This window comes from Hypanus sabinus, chromosome 26 (assembly GCF_030144855.1).
Source record: "Hypanus sabinus isolate sHypSab1 chromosome 26, sHypSab1.hap1, whole genome shotgun sequence".
In the NCBI taxonomy this organism is placed as follows: Eukaryota; Metazoa; Chordata; class Chondrichthyes; order Myliobatiformes; family Dasyatidae; genus Hypanus; species Hypanus sabinus.
The window spans coordinates 32,033,527-32,045,342 of NC_082731.1; the positions used below are offsets into that span (position 1 = coordinate 32,033,527).

Sequence of the window (11,816 nt, forward strand, 5' to 3'; positions counted from 1 at the left end):
TCAGGGTTGTTAGCCCTGAGCTGAACCCCTGAACCTGAAGGACTGGTGGATCACTTGCCTCTGCCCTTTGACCTCTTTGGCACGGGTGACCTCACCAAGAGCCAGAGCATAAAGCCCTGACTCTAGCCAACATCACTCTCCGGGACATTGAGGCACATAAGCCCCCAAACCCTACAACTTTGTGGTCCAACCAGGGTTTTAAGGAGCTGCCAGTGCATCCGGATGCCAGCAGTGCAAATGCTCTCTGTCAGACGGTCTTGGGCATTTGGAAGAGGACTCAGCTCCTTCTGGCAACTCGCTTCAACAGAGGACACCGGTGAAGGTGGGGATAATCCGGATCGGATGGGATGTAGAGACCAGAGGTGACGAGTGGGCCAAAGGTGGAGAAAGAGGATTGCCCCAGAGTCACACACAAAATGCTGGAGGAACTCAGTAGTCAGGCAGCATCAGTGGAGACGAATAACAAGCTGATGCTTTGGGCATCATAGAGGGTCACATCCTGAAACGTTATCTTTATTCCTCTCCATAGATGCTACCTGACTTACCAAGTTCCTCAAGTGTAACGGTGGATTCCCCCCCAAGAGATCCACAACCTTGGCGTAGGGTCTGGAGGCTTGTATGCCTCAATGACCTTGGACAGCTATGCTGGCTGGAGTCAGGGCTCGATGCTTTGGCTCTTGGTAGGGTCACCAGTGCCAAACAGGTCAAAGGGTAGAGGCCAGACTAAGAGTGGCCCACCAATCCTCCCGGTCTGGGGGAAATCTGTTCAGGCTAACAACTCTGACTGGTCAAACAAAACTTACAGAAAGAGCAATGAAGAATCCTTCTACATCTGAGTGTGACGGTATTCCCGAGACCCCACCCAGAACTTGCATGGCTGACGGTAGTGAAGACTGAGCTGATAGAAGCCCCAAATGCCAACAGAGATGGAGGACCTTCACTGCTGCCCTAAACACCAGCGTAATGGACAGAGAGCACTCTGCAATTCCTGCACCTGCAGGATGTCTTGTGTTAGGATGATCCCATCTCTTCACTCTCCCTCTCCACAATCCATCCTCCACCTTCAACAGGGGGAGAATTGATCGAGTCCACACCCGAGGCCCCCAGCCCGAGCTCCTATCATGAAAACACACAGCCACCAGTCTGAAAAGACTTTTATTTTGCTTCTGTGGCGAGTTAAAGACTTCGCATCGCGAAGAGGAAAGTTAGCATCGTTAAATATAAATTAGTGAGGACTCCCAGACTCCCTCCCAGGTGAAAGGGACACCAAGACCCACAGGTCCTGTCCTCACCTCTCCCACCCACTCGTGGCAGTGGTGGTGAAAAGACTCCACCCACACAAAAAAGTCTGCCAGGGAGGCAACACTGCTGGTAGGGATTGTGGATGCAGATGTCAGCAAAGTCATTTCCCCACGTCGCCCAGGCGACAGGGACTGATCCCACAAAGACGTGGAGTTCGTCATAGTCTTCTCACGTTCGGAAGACCCACGTACACAGTAGTACAAAAGACTGAGCAGAACTAAACATAATAAATAAATTTCAAATAAATATAGATAGAGTTCAGTACACAGATCTTCCCCCCCGAGGGAGTCTGAGAGATACCAGTCAGTAGACAGATGTCCCTCAGGAAGGGGGAGTGAGCAAGCAAGCAAGCAGGGGCGGGGACTTTCCACCCTGAATGTGAACTCTCATAAAGGTGGACAGTTCTCTCCCCCTCACCAGCATACTGCGGAACCCTGCAGCCATGCCCAGAGCTGGGGGCCGGTTCATCTTCAACAAAAACAACAGCCTTTCTCAATGTGACATCTGCTCTCTGTATCCCCTGGGACAGCCCCAAACTCGTGCACCATTAGAATGTTGTTCCTGGACTACAGTTCAGCGTTCAACACCGTAATTCACTGCAAACTTGACAGGAAGCTCAGAGACCTCGGCCTGCATCCCGTCTTGTGCAGCTGGATCCTAGACTTCCTACTGGATCGCCGACAGGTGGTAAGGACCTCTGACCCTCAACACAGGAGCCCCCCAGGTTTGTGTCCTGAGTCCCCTCTCTATTCCCTTTACACCCACGACTGTGCTGCCACACACAGCTCCAAACTGCTGATCGGATTCGCAGGTGACATGACTTTGATCGGCCTATTTCTGGCAGTGATGAGACAGCCTACAGAGAGGTTGACACCCTGACACAGTGATACCAGGATAACAACCTCTCCCTCAATGTCCAAACGAAAAAAAAGAGTTCTTCGTGGATTACAGAAGGAACAGAGACAGGCTCGGCCTGATCAACATTGATGGGTCTGCAGTTGAGAGGGTGAGTAGTTTCAAGTTCCTCGGTATACACATCACCGATGATCTCATCTGGCCTGTACACGCCAACTGTGTGGCAAAAAAAAGCACAACAATGTCTCTTCCACCTCAGAGCCACCCTAGTACCGTGCATGGTTCCCGTCTCCGTATCGCAGGGTAGGACCTACAATGGGAGTACCGTACACTGTCCCTATCTCCGTATCTGCCGTGTCAGAGCCACCCTAGTACCGTGCACGGTTCCCGTCTCCGTATCGCAGGGTAGGACCCACAATGGGAGTACCGTACACTGTCCCTACCTCCGTATCAGAGCCACCCTAGTACCGTGCACGGTTCCCGTCTCCGTATCTGCCGTATCAGAGCCACCCTAGTACCGTGCACGGTTCCAGTCTCCGTATCGCAGGGCAGGACCCACACGGGGAGTACCGTACACTGTCCCTACTTCCGTATCTGCCGTGTCAGAGCCACCCTAGTACCGTGCACGGTTCCCGTCTCTGTATCGCAGGGCAGGACCCACACGGGGAGTACCGTACACTGTCCCTACATCCGAATCTGCCGTGTCAGAGCCACCCTACTGTACTGTGCATGGTTCCCGTCTCCGTATCACAGGGCAGGACCCACACGGGGAGTACCGTACACTGTCCCTACCTCCGTATCTGCCGTGTCAGAGCCACCCTAGTACCGTGCACGGTTCCCGTCTCTGTATCGCAGGGCAGGACCCACACGGGGAGTACCGTACACTGTCCCTACATCCGAATCTGCCGTGTCAGAGCCACCCTACTGTACTGTGCATGGTTCCCGTCTCCGTATCACAGGGCAGGACCCACACGGGGAGTACCGTACACTGTCCCTACCTCCGTATCTGCTGTGTCAGAGCCACCCTACTGTACCATGCACGATTCCCGCATCCCTGTCACTGGGTATTGAAGAGGGAGCGCGGCACTGTAGGAGAAAATGCTGAGAAGGGAACTCCACACCGCGGGAGGGACGGTGAGGAGGGAACTCCACACTGCAGTAGGGACGGTGAGGAGGGAACTCCACACCGCGGGAGGGACGGTGAGGAGGGAACTCCACACTGCGGTAGGGACGGTGAGGAGGGAACTCCACACTGCGGTAGGGACGGTGAGGAGGGAACTCCACACCGCAGTAGGGACGGTGAGGAGGGAACTCCACATCGCGGGAAGGATGGTGAGGAGGGAAATACACACCGTGGTAGGGACGGTGAGGAGGGTGCGCCATGCTGTAGGCGGAAGCCATGCAGGAAGATGCGGCCATTGAGAGTTTGCCAACTGAAGTAAAGTTTATTGTTCGACACTGTGAGCATCGAGGTGAGGACAGAGATGGCAGCAAAGGGATTACCTGCCACAGCAGACAATTCACCCTCCACACCGTCCCATCACACATACCACAGGTCAGACACAGAGTGAATCTCCCTCCACACTGTCCATCACATACTCCTGGGGTCAGACACAGAGTGAAACTCCCCCCACACCGTCCCATCACACACTCCCGGAGTCAGACACAGAGTGAATCTCCCACCACACCGTCCCATCTCACACTCCCGGGGTCAGACACAGAGTGAAACTCCCTCCACACCGTCCCATCACACACTCCCGGGGTCAGACACAGAGTGAAACTCCCTCCACACCGTCCCATCACACACTCCTGGGGTCAGACACAGAGTGAAACCCCCTGCACACCGTCCCATCACACACTCCCGGGGTCAGACACAGAGTGAAACTCCCTCCACACCGTCCCATCACACACTCATGTGGCCAGGCACACAGTGAAACTCCCTCCACACCGTCCCATCACACACTCATGCGGCCAGGCACACAGTGAAGCTCTCTCTGCAGCATCCCATCACGTGCTCCTGGGGTCAGGCGCGGACTCACCAGTTGGGCTGGACGTTGTGCGGCCTCCCAAACAGTTCAATTTTGCGTGTCCCTGGGGACAGTCGCTCGATCATCCCACAGATCTCGTCTGGCTTGTGGCTGGTGGATCGGACCTGTGGGGAAATGGGAGTGGAAGGGGGGAGCTGTCAGTCACAGAGTAGGTGGGACCCATCCCTGTGACCCCAACCCCACAGAAGACCACTGTTCCTCCCCCCTAAGCCCCCCAGACGCACAGAAACACAGGAACAGTAGAAAAACAGACACCTCTGCCTCGCATGTCGTCCTACTACTGTCCCACACCGTCCCTGAATCTTTCCAACATCTCACAGTGACTCCCCCCCACCAATGACAGCCCTCAATAGGGGCAGAGAGTCCCAGAGATCCCCCTCCCTCTGAGAGAAGACATTTCTGCCCAGCCCTGTGTTCAATGACCAGCCCTCACCCTTCAACCACGACCCAATGGTGGGAACATCCCAACATCGCTCCCCCACCCTGCCCTTCCCATCACCTCCACCTCAGCATCTGAGGGGGATGGACAGAGACACCTCTTGTTCTCCTTCACTCCAAGGGAGACAGATCCAGCCCACCTGAGCCCTCCTGGTGGGTTGACCCTTCCTCACTCCCTCCCCGGAACAGCACACCAGTGTCTTTCCTTTCTTTGGAGGTGAGGTCAAGACAAGTTTATTGTCATTTAACTAAATACACAAATATTGTCAAACAAGTCAAGTTTCTCCAGTCCTGGGTGTAAAGCACAGTAGCAAACATTACACACAGAAACTTACGAAGGGAAGGATCAAACCTACAGATGCTTCATGCATAAATAACAAACTAAAGTGCATAAATTAAATGTTGTAAGGTACAGAACAGATTAACCAGTGACACTTTGAATGTGATGCAGCAGGGAGTTCAGAAGCCTCATGGCCTGACCGTTTCCCATCCTGACCGTCCTTCTATCGGAGTCTCCTGCCTGATGGTAGAAAGTCAAAGAGGATGCTGGATGGATGGGGCGGGATCCTTGATAACACTAACGACCCAGTGTACACAGCGCTCCTGGTAAATGTCCCTGGAGGATGGTGGTGAGACCCCGTTGACCATCTCAGCCGTTCAGCTTGTCACCAAACATGGCAACAAACATCTACAGATGTCTACAGTTGCTGTAGCTCACTGGTTGATCACCGTCCGCTACAGCAATCCCAATGTGCAGGAAAGTAAGACACAAAGAGAAGTGGAGCCCAATACATCCCAGACACACCCCCCACCCCCCATCGGGGGTATCTACATGTGTTGCTACTTCAAAAAAGGCAGAAGGATGCAGAAGCCTGAAGTCCCACGCCACCAGGTTCAGGAACAGCTACTTCCTTCGGCTGTTCAGTTTCTGAACCATCCAGTACAACTCTGATCACTACCTCAGTGCAGCAACAATGTTCTTATCAACTTCAGGAGGAGGAAACGAGAGGTCCATGAGCCAGTCCTCGTTGGAGGATCAGCAAATTTAAATTCCTCAGACCTGTCCTGGGCCCAGCACACAAGTGCAATAATGAAGAAAGCACGGAGCACCTCTACTCCCTGAGGAATTTGCCGAAATTTGGCATGACATGTAAAACTTCGATAGATGTGTAGTGGAGATAATATAGAATGGCTGCATCACAGCCCGGTATGGAAACACCAAAGCCCTTTAAAGGAAAATCCTACAAGAGTAATGGATTCAGCCCAGTCCATCACAGGCAAAGCCCTCCCCACCACTGAGACATCTACGCAAAGCATCGTCACAGGAAAGCAGAGTCCAACATCGTGGACCTCCACCACCCTGGACGTGCTCTCTTCTCAATGATGCCATCGGGAACAAGGTACAGCAGCCTCAGGACTCACATCAGCAGGTTCAGGAACAGTTAACACCCTCAAACATCAGGCTTTTGAACCAAAGGAGATAACTTCACTTGCCCCACCATTAAAATGTTCCCAGAGCCTATCGACTCTCTTTCAAGGACTGTTCGTTTCACGTTCTCAATATTTATTGCTTATTATTTCTTTATTTTTGTATTTGCACCATTTGTTTTTTTGCACACTGGTTGAACTCCCCAGTTGGTGTGGTCTTTCATTGATTCTGTTATGGTTATTATTCATTATGGATTTATTGAGTATGCCTTAGTTATTCACTTACGGGATGTGGGGATCGCCAGCTAGAGAAGGTGGCGATGAGCTGCCTTTTGAACTACTGCAGTCCCTGAGGTGTAGGTACACCCACGGTGCTGTTAGGGAGGAGATTCCGTGATTTTGACCGAGCGACAATGAAGGAACGGCGATACGTTTCCAAGTCAGGATAGTGAGTGACTTGGAGGGGGATTTCCAAGTGGTGGTGTTCCCAGGTATCTGCTGTTCTTGTTCTTCTAGATGGTGATGGTCGTGGGTCTGGAAGGTGCTGTCTTAGGATCTCTGATGATTATTGAAAGTAGGCTGATAGCGCGGTAATTGGCTGGGTTGGACTTGTCCTGTTTCTTGTGTACCGGTATTTGTCACACCCTGGTGCTCGTGAACCAGATTCCCAACTATGGGTAAATAGCCCCACTGCCCTGTGGGCAGCCTCGGGAGAGACAAAGGCTACGAGAGTAGATCCAGACAGCAAATCTGGAGTGGAGCCCTTCAGGCAGCTGAACATCATTGAACATCCTTCCTGCAGCTTCTGTGGCCGAGCTGGTGCTACACTGGTGAGGCTGAGAGGGGGATCTTGACGGCTGGGCATCTCAGGATCTCCATACCTCCTGCCCAGGCTTGTGATAATGATGCTAATTGTAAGATCATAAGACATCTGAGCAGAATTAGGCCACCTGGCCCATTTAGTCTGCTCCGCCATTCAATTATGGCTGCTCCTTTTTTTAAATCTCCTCCTCAACCCCAGTTTTCCCAGCCTTCTCCCTGTAACCTTTGTTGCCATGTCCAATCAAGAACCTATGAACCTCTGTCTTAAGTACACCCAACGACCTGGCCTCCACAGACGCACGTGGCAACAAATTCCACAAATTTAGCACTCTTCGGCTAAATAAGTTGCTCCGCATCTCTGTTTTGAAAAGGTACCCCTCTATCCTGAGGCTGTGCCCCACCATGGGAAACATCCTTTCCATATCTACTCTGTCTGGGCCTTTCAACATTCAAAAGCTTTCAATGAGATCCCCCCCCATCCTTCTGAATTTCAGCAAGTACAGACCCAGAGCCATTAAATATTCCTCGTATGATAACCCCTTCATTCCTGGAATCATCCTTGTGAACCTCCTCTGGACCCTCTCCAATGCTAGAACATCTTTTCTAAGATGAGGGGCCCAAAACTGTTCACAATATTCAAGGTGAAGCCTCACCAGTGCCTTATAAAGTCTCAGCATCACATCTCTGCTTTTGTATTCTCATCATCCATTGTCCTTCAATAAAACGGATGTCAACCATATGTACTTTGATAAAAAAAAATTACTTTGAATTTTGAAGTTTCAATGTGTTCTTTCTTGTGAAAATGTGGGTCACTTGTGTTTAGCTTCATGTTCTTCTGAACGTTGTGTGCCTGGTGCACTGTGCCTGTGAGGTTCAGAGTGTGCCTGTGGCTGTAGGTTTTTCATTCCAACGGTGCACAGAAAGTCACAGAAAACTACAGCACAGAAACAGGCCCTTCAGCCCACCTGGTCCATGCCCGGTCCCACCGACCTGCACCCATACAGTTCATCTGACAATAAACTTGACCTTGACCTCAGAATCCATCTCGGATTCAGATTTGTTTATTTATCACATGCGGATTGAAACAGAGTGAAACTTTTGAAGCTAACAACCAACACGTCCATGGATGTGCTGCAGCAGACATGCAAATTGACACACATTCAGGTGGCATCAACATTCAGCACAACGGCACCAAAACCAAATGCAGCAACTACAGAACTTACCTTTCCCAAGCCCCTCCCCACTGCTCACCCATCCCCTCATATACAGACAGGCCCCCCCCACCCCTCATATACAGACAGGACCCCCTCCCTACCGCTCACCCATCCCCTCATATACAGACAGGCCCCCCTCCCTACTGCTCATCCATCCCCTCATATACAGACAGGCCCCCTCCCCACCGCTCACCCATCCCCTCATATACAGACAGGCCCCCCCCACCCCTCATATACAGACAGGCCCCCCCCACCCCTCATATACAGACAGGCCCCCCCCCACCCCTCATCCATCCCCTCATATACAGACAGGCCCCCCTCCACCGCTCACCCATCCCCTCATACACAGACAGGCCCCCCTCCACCGCTCACCCATCCCCTCATACACAGACAGGCCCCCTCCCCACCGCTCACCCATCCCCTCGTATACAGATAGGCCCCTCCCCACCGCTCACCCATCCCCTCCAACCCCAGGACGGGACAGGCCACCTCCAGCCATTCAGCCCAGTGTTACTGCATTCTTTCCGGGTCGGGAGGTCGGATCCATGCCCAGTGCTCTGGGTGAGGTCTCACCCATTCCCGTTCACCTGGAACACAATCTCCCCTTTGCGATGCTCCACCCTCCTCGGAGGCTGACTGACCTGCTGACCATTCCCTCCCCCACGTACGGGTGCTTCCTGGGCCTGTCTTGGGAGCTCTTCCCTCCACCTGCCCACAGGGCTCCCTCCACCCCACCTCCCACGGGGGGGCCCTGCTCACCTCAGCCACAGTGACATCGCAGTCCAGCCCACGGTTGAAGCCCTGAGGGTTTCCCTTCACCCCCACCTGGAAGGAGGGAACAGAAGACAGGGTTAGAGTGGTGGAGGTGGGAGTAATGGGGAGAGAGGAAGGAGGGGAGAGGGGAGAAGGGCAGAGGGGAAGGGGAGAGAGATAAAGGAGAGGGAGGGGGAGGGAAAGGAGGACAAAAAGGAGGGACATTGAAGGAGGGAAGGGGTTGGGAGGGGAGGGGAGGGGTGAGAGGAAGGAGGGTACACACCAGACAGTGCTCCATGGCGTTATGAGGAGAGGGTAAGGGGAGGGGGTTATAAAGAGAGAGTGAGGGGAGGGGGTTATGAGGAGAGGGTGAAGGGAGGGGTTTATGAGAGGGTGAGGGGAGGGGTTATGGGGAGTGGGTGAGGGGAGGGGGTTATGAGGAGAGGGTGAGGGGAGGTGGTTATGGGGAGAAGGTGAGGGGAGGGGTTATGGGGAGAAGATGAGGGGAGGGGTTTATGGGGAGAAGGAGAGGGGATGGGGTTATGAGGAGAGGGTGAGGGAAGGGGTTTATGAGGAGAGGGTGAGGGGAGGGGTTTATGAGGACAGGGTGAGGGGAGGGGTTATGGGGAGAAGATGAGGGGAGGGGTTTATGGGGAGAAGGAGAGGGGATGGGGTTATGAGGAGAGGGTGAGGGAAGGGGTTTATGAGGACAGGGTGAGGGGAGGGGTTATGGGGAGAAGATGAGGGGAGGGGTTTATGGGGAGAAGGAGAGGGGATGGGGTTATGAGGAGAGGGTGAGGGGAGGGGTTATGGGGAGAGGGTGAGGGGAGGGATGGGGAGAAGATGAGGGGAGGGGTTTATGGGGAGAGGGTGAGGGAAGGGGTTAATGAGGAGAGGGTGAGGGGAGGTGGTTATGGGGAGGTGAGGGGAGGGGGTTGTGGGGAGAAGGTGAGGGGAGGGGGTTAAGAGGAGAGGGTGAGGGGAGGTGTGGGGTGGGGGTCTCACCAGGCAGTGCTCCTTGCCGTGGTTTAGCCAATGGCCAGTCCGTCCGGTCCGGATGATCCGCTGCAGTTGATTGGTCTTCACCCAGATGATCTCATCCACTCTCTCTTAGCTCATTGGTGGAGAAAAGATGGAGGGAGGTGACAGGAAGTGGGTGACAGAGGGGGAGGGGGAGAAGGAATCAGGGAAGAGAAGAGGTGGATGTTACTGACTACTAAGGTGGGGGGAATGGGTCAGTGGGGCAGGTGTGAGGGGAGGGGGCGAGGGTGGGAAGAGGGGCGCAGGGGAGGGAGGGGAAGGGGAGAGTGGGAGGGGGGAGTGGGAGGGGAAGGGGTGAGTGGGAAGGGGGGAGTGCAAAGGGGAGGGAATTTGAGGGTAAGAGCAAGGGGGATTAAGGGGAGGGGATGGTAGGGAGAGTGAGAGGGAGGGAGAGGGAGAGGGAGGGGGAAAGTGAGGGGGAGGGAGAGGAAACAACTCCAGAGAAAACAACTCAAGTTTGTTGACCTCTCCATGTAGCTCCTGCCCTCTACACCAGGCAGCCTCTTCTGGATTCTCTCCAAAGCCTCCACACCCTTCCTGTAATGGGGTGACCGGCAATGAGCATAAGACTCCGGATATGGCCTGACCAGAACTTTGTAAACCTTCAACATGAACTTCCCAGCTCCGTCCCTTAGCTGATAAAGACCTTCTTTACCACCTTATCCACCAGAGCAGCCACTTTCAGGGACCTGTGGACCAACACCCCAAGATCCCTCTGCTAACTCCAGGGTCCACGTACAATGTACAGAACATGGAACAGGCCATTCAGCCCACAATGTTGTGCCAAACCAGCTAAGAGGCAAATCAAACACACCCAAACACTAATCCCTCCCACCTTCTCCATGTCCATATCCCTCCATTTCCTTACATCCAGGTGCCTATCTGAGTATCTCTAAAAAGCCTCTAATGTATTTGCCTCCACCACCACACCAGGCAGCACATTCCAGGCATCCACCACTCTCTGAGTAATCAACTTACCCTCACATCCCCCCTCTCACCTTCAATGCATGCACTCTGGTATTTGACAATTCTACCCTGGGCAACACTCTGTCCAATCTATCTATGCTTCTCATAACCTCTTTCAGATCCCCTGACGCTCTAGAGAAAACAACCCAAGTTTGTCCAGCCTCTCGTGATAGCACATGCCCTCTAAACCAGGCAGCATCCTGGTAAACCTCCCTTTCACCCTCTCCAAAGACTCAACATCCTTCCTATAGTGTCCCTTTACACTCGACTTCCCAAAGTGCAACACCTCATACTTGCCTGGATTAAACACCATCTGCCATTTCTCTGCCCATATTTGCAAATATCTGCTCTCTCCTTTGGCAAATGTCTGTGCTATCCACAACATCACTGATATATGTTTCATCTGAAAAGTTACAAACCCACCCACCCACCCACATTTTCATGCGGGTCCTTTATATTTTTTGCAAACAGTAGAGGTCCCATTAGTCACAGACATCCAGTTAGAATAAGTCCCACTGACCACTATCCTCTGCCTCAGCGGGCAAGCCAGTTCTGAATCCAATCAGCCAATTTACCTTGTACCTTAAATCTTCTCCCATGAAAGACTTTGTCAAACACCTTTCTAAAATTCACCTGGTCAAAATCCACAGCTCGAACTTCATCAATCACCTTCAACAGCTTATCGAAATACTCTGCCCGCAAGACGTGACAAAGTCCCGCTGACTGTCCCTAATCACACCGGGTTCAAATTGAGATCAGAGAATGTAGACAGTATACAACCTGAAATTCTTACTCTTCACATACAACCTCGAAACAGGAAAAAACACCCCCAAAGAATGAATGAAGAGTGCCAAAGCCCCCCATCTCCCCCACGCACTAGCAAAAGCATCAACCCTTGTCCCTACTTGCTCTAGCACCCACTACCCACCATGTAAGCAACAGCAAAGCC

At 52.9% G+C, this 11,816-nt stretch overlaps 1 long non-coding RNA gene across 1 annotated transcript; it reads right to left on the bottom strand.

Annotated features, from left to right (window-relative positions):
• Window positions 1-1,142: 1,142 nt before the first annotated feature.
• Window positions 1,143-11,270, bottom strand: LOC132381414 (uncharacterized). The gene is made up of 3 exons (XR_009508025.1): window positions 9,866-11,270; window positions 8,867-8,932; window positions 1,143-4,309 (listed from the first exon to the last, which is right to left on the bottom strand). It is a non-coding gene; the product is annotated as an uncharacterized LOC132381414 (long non-coding RNA).
• Window positions 11,271-11,816: the final 546 nt, after the last annotated feature.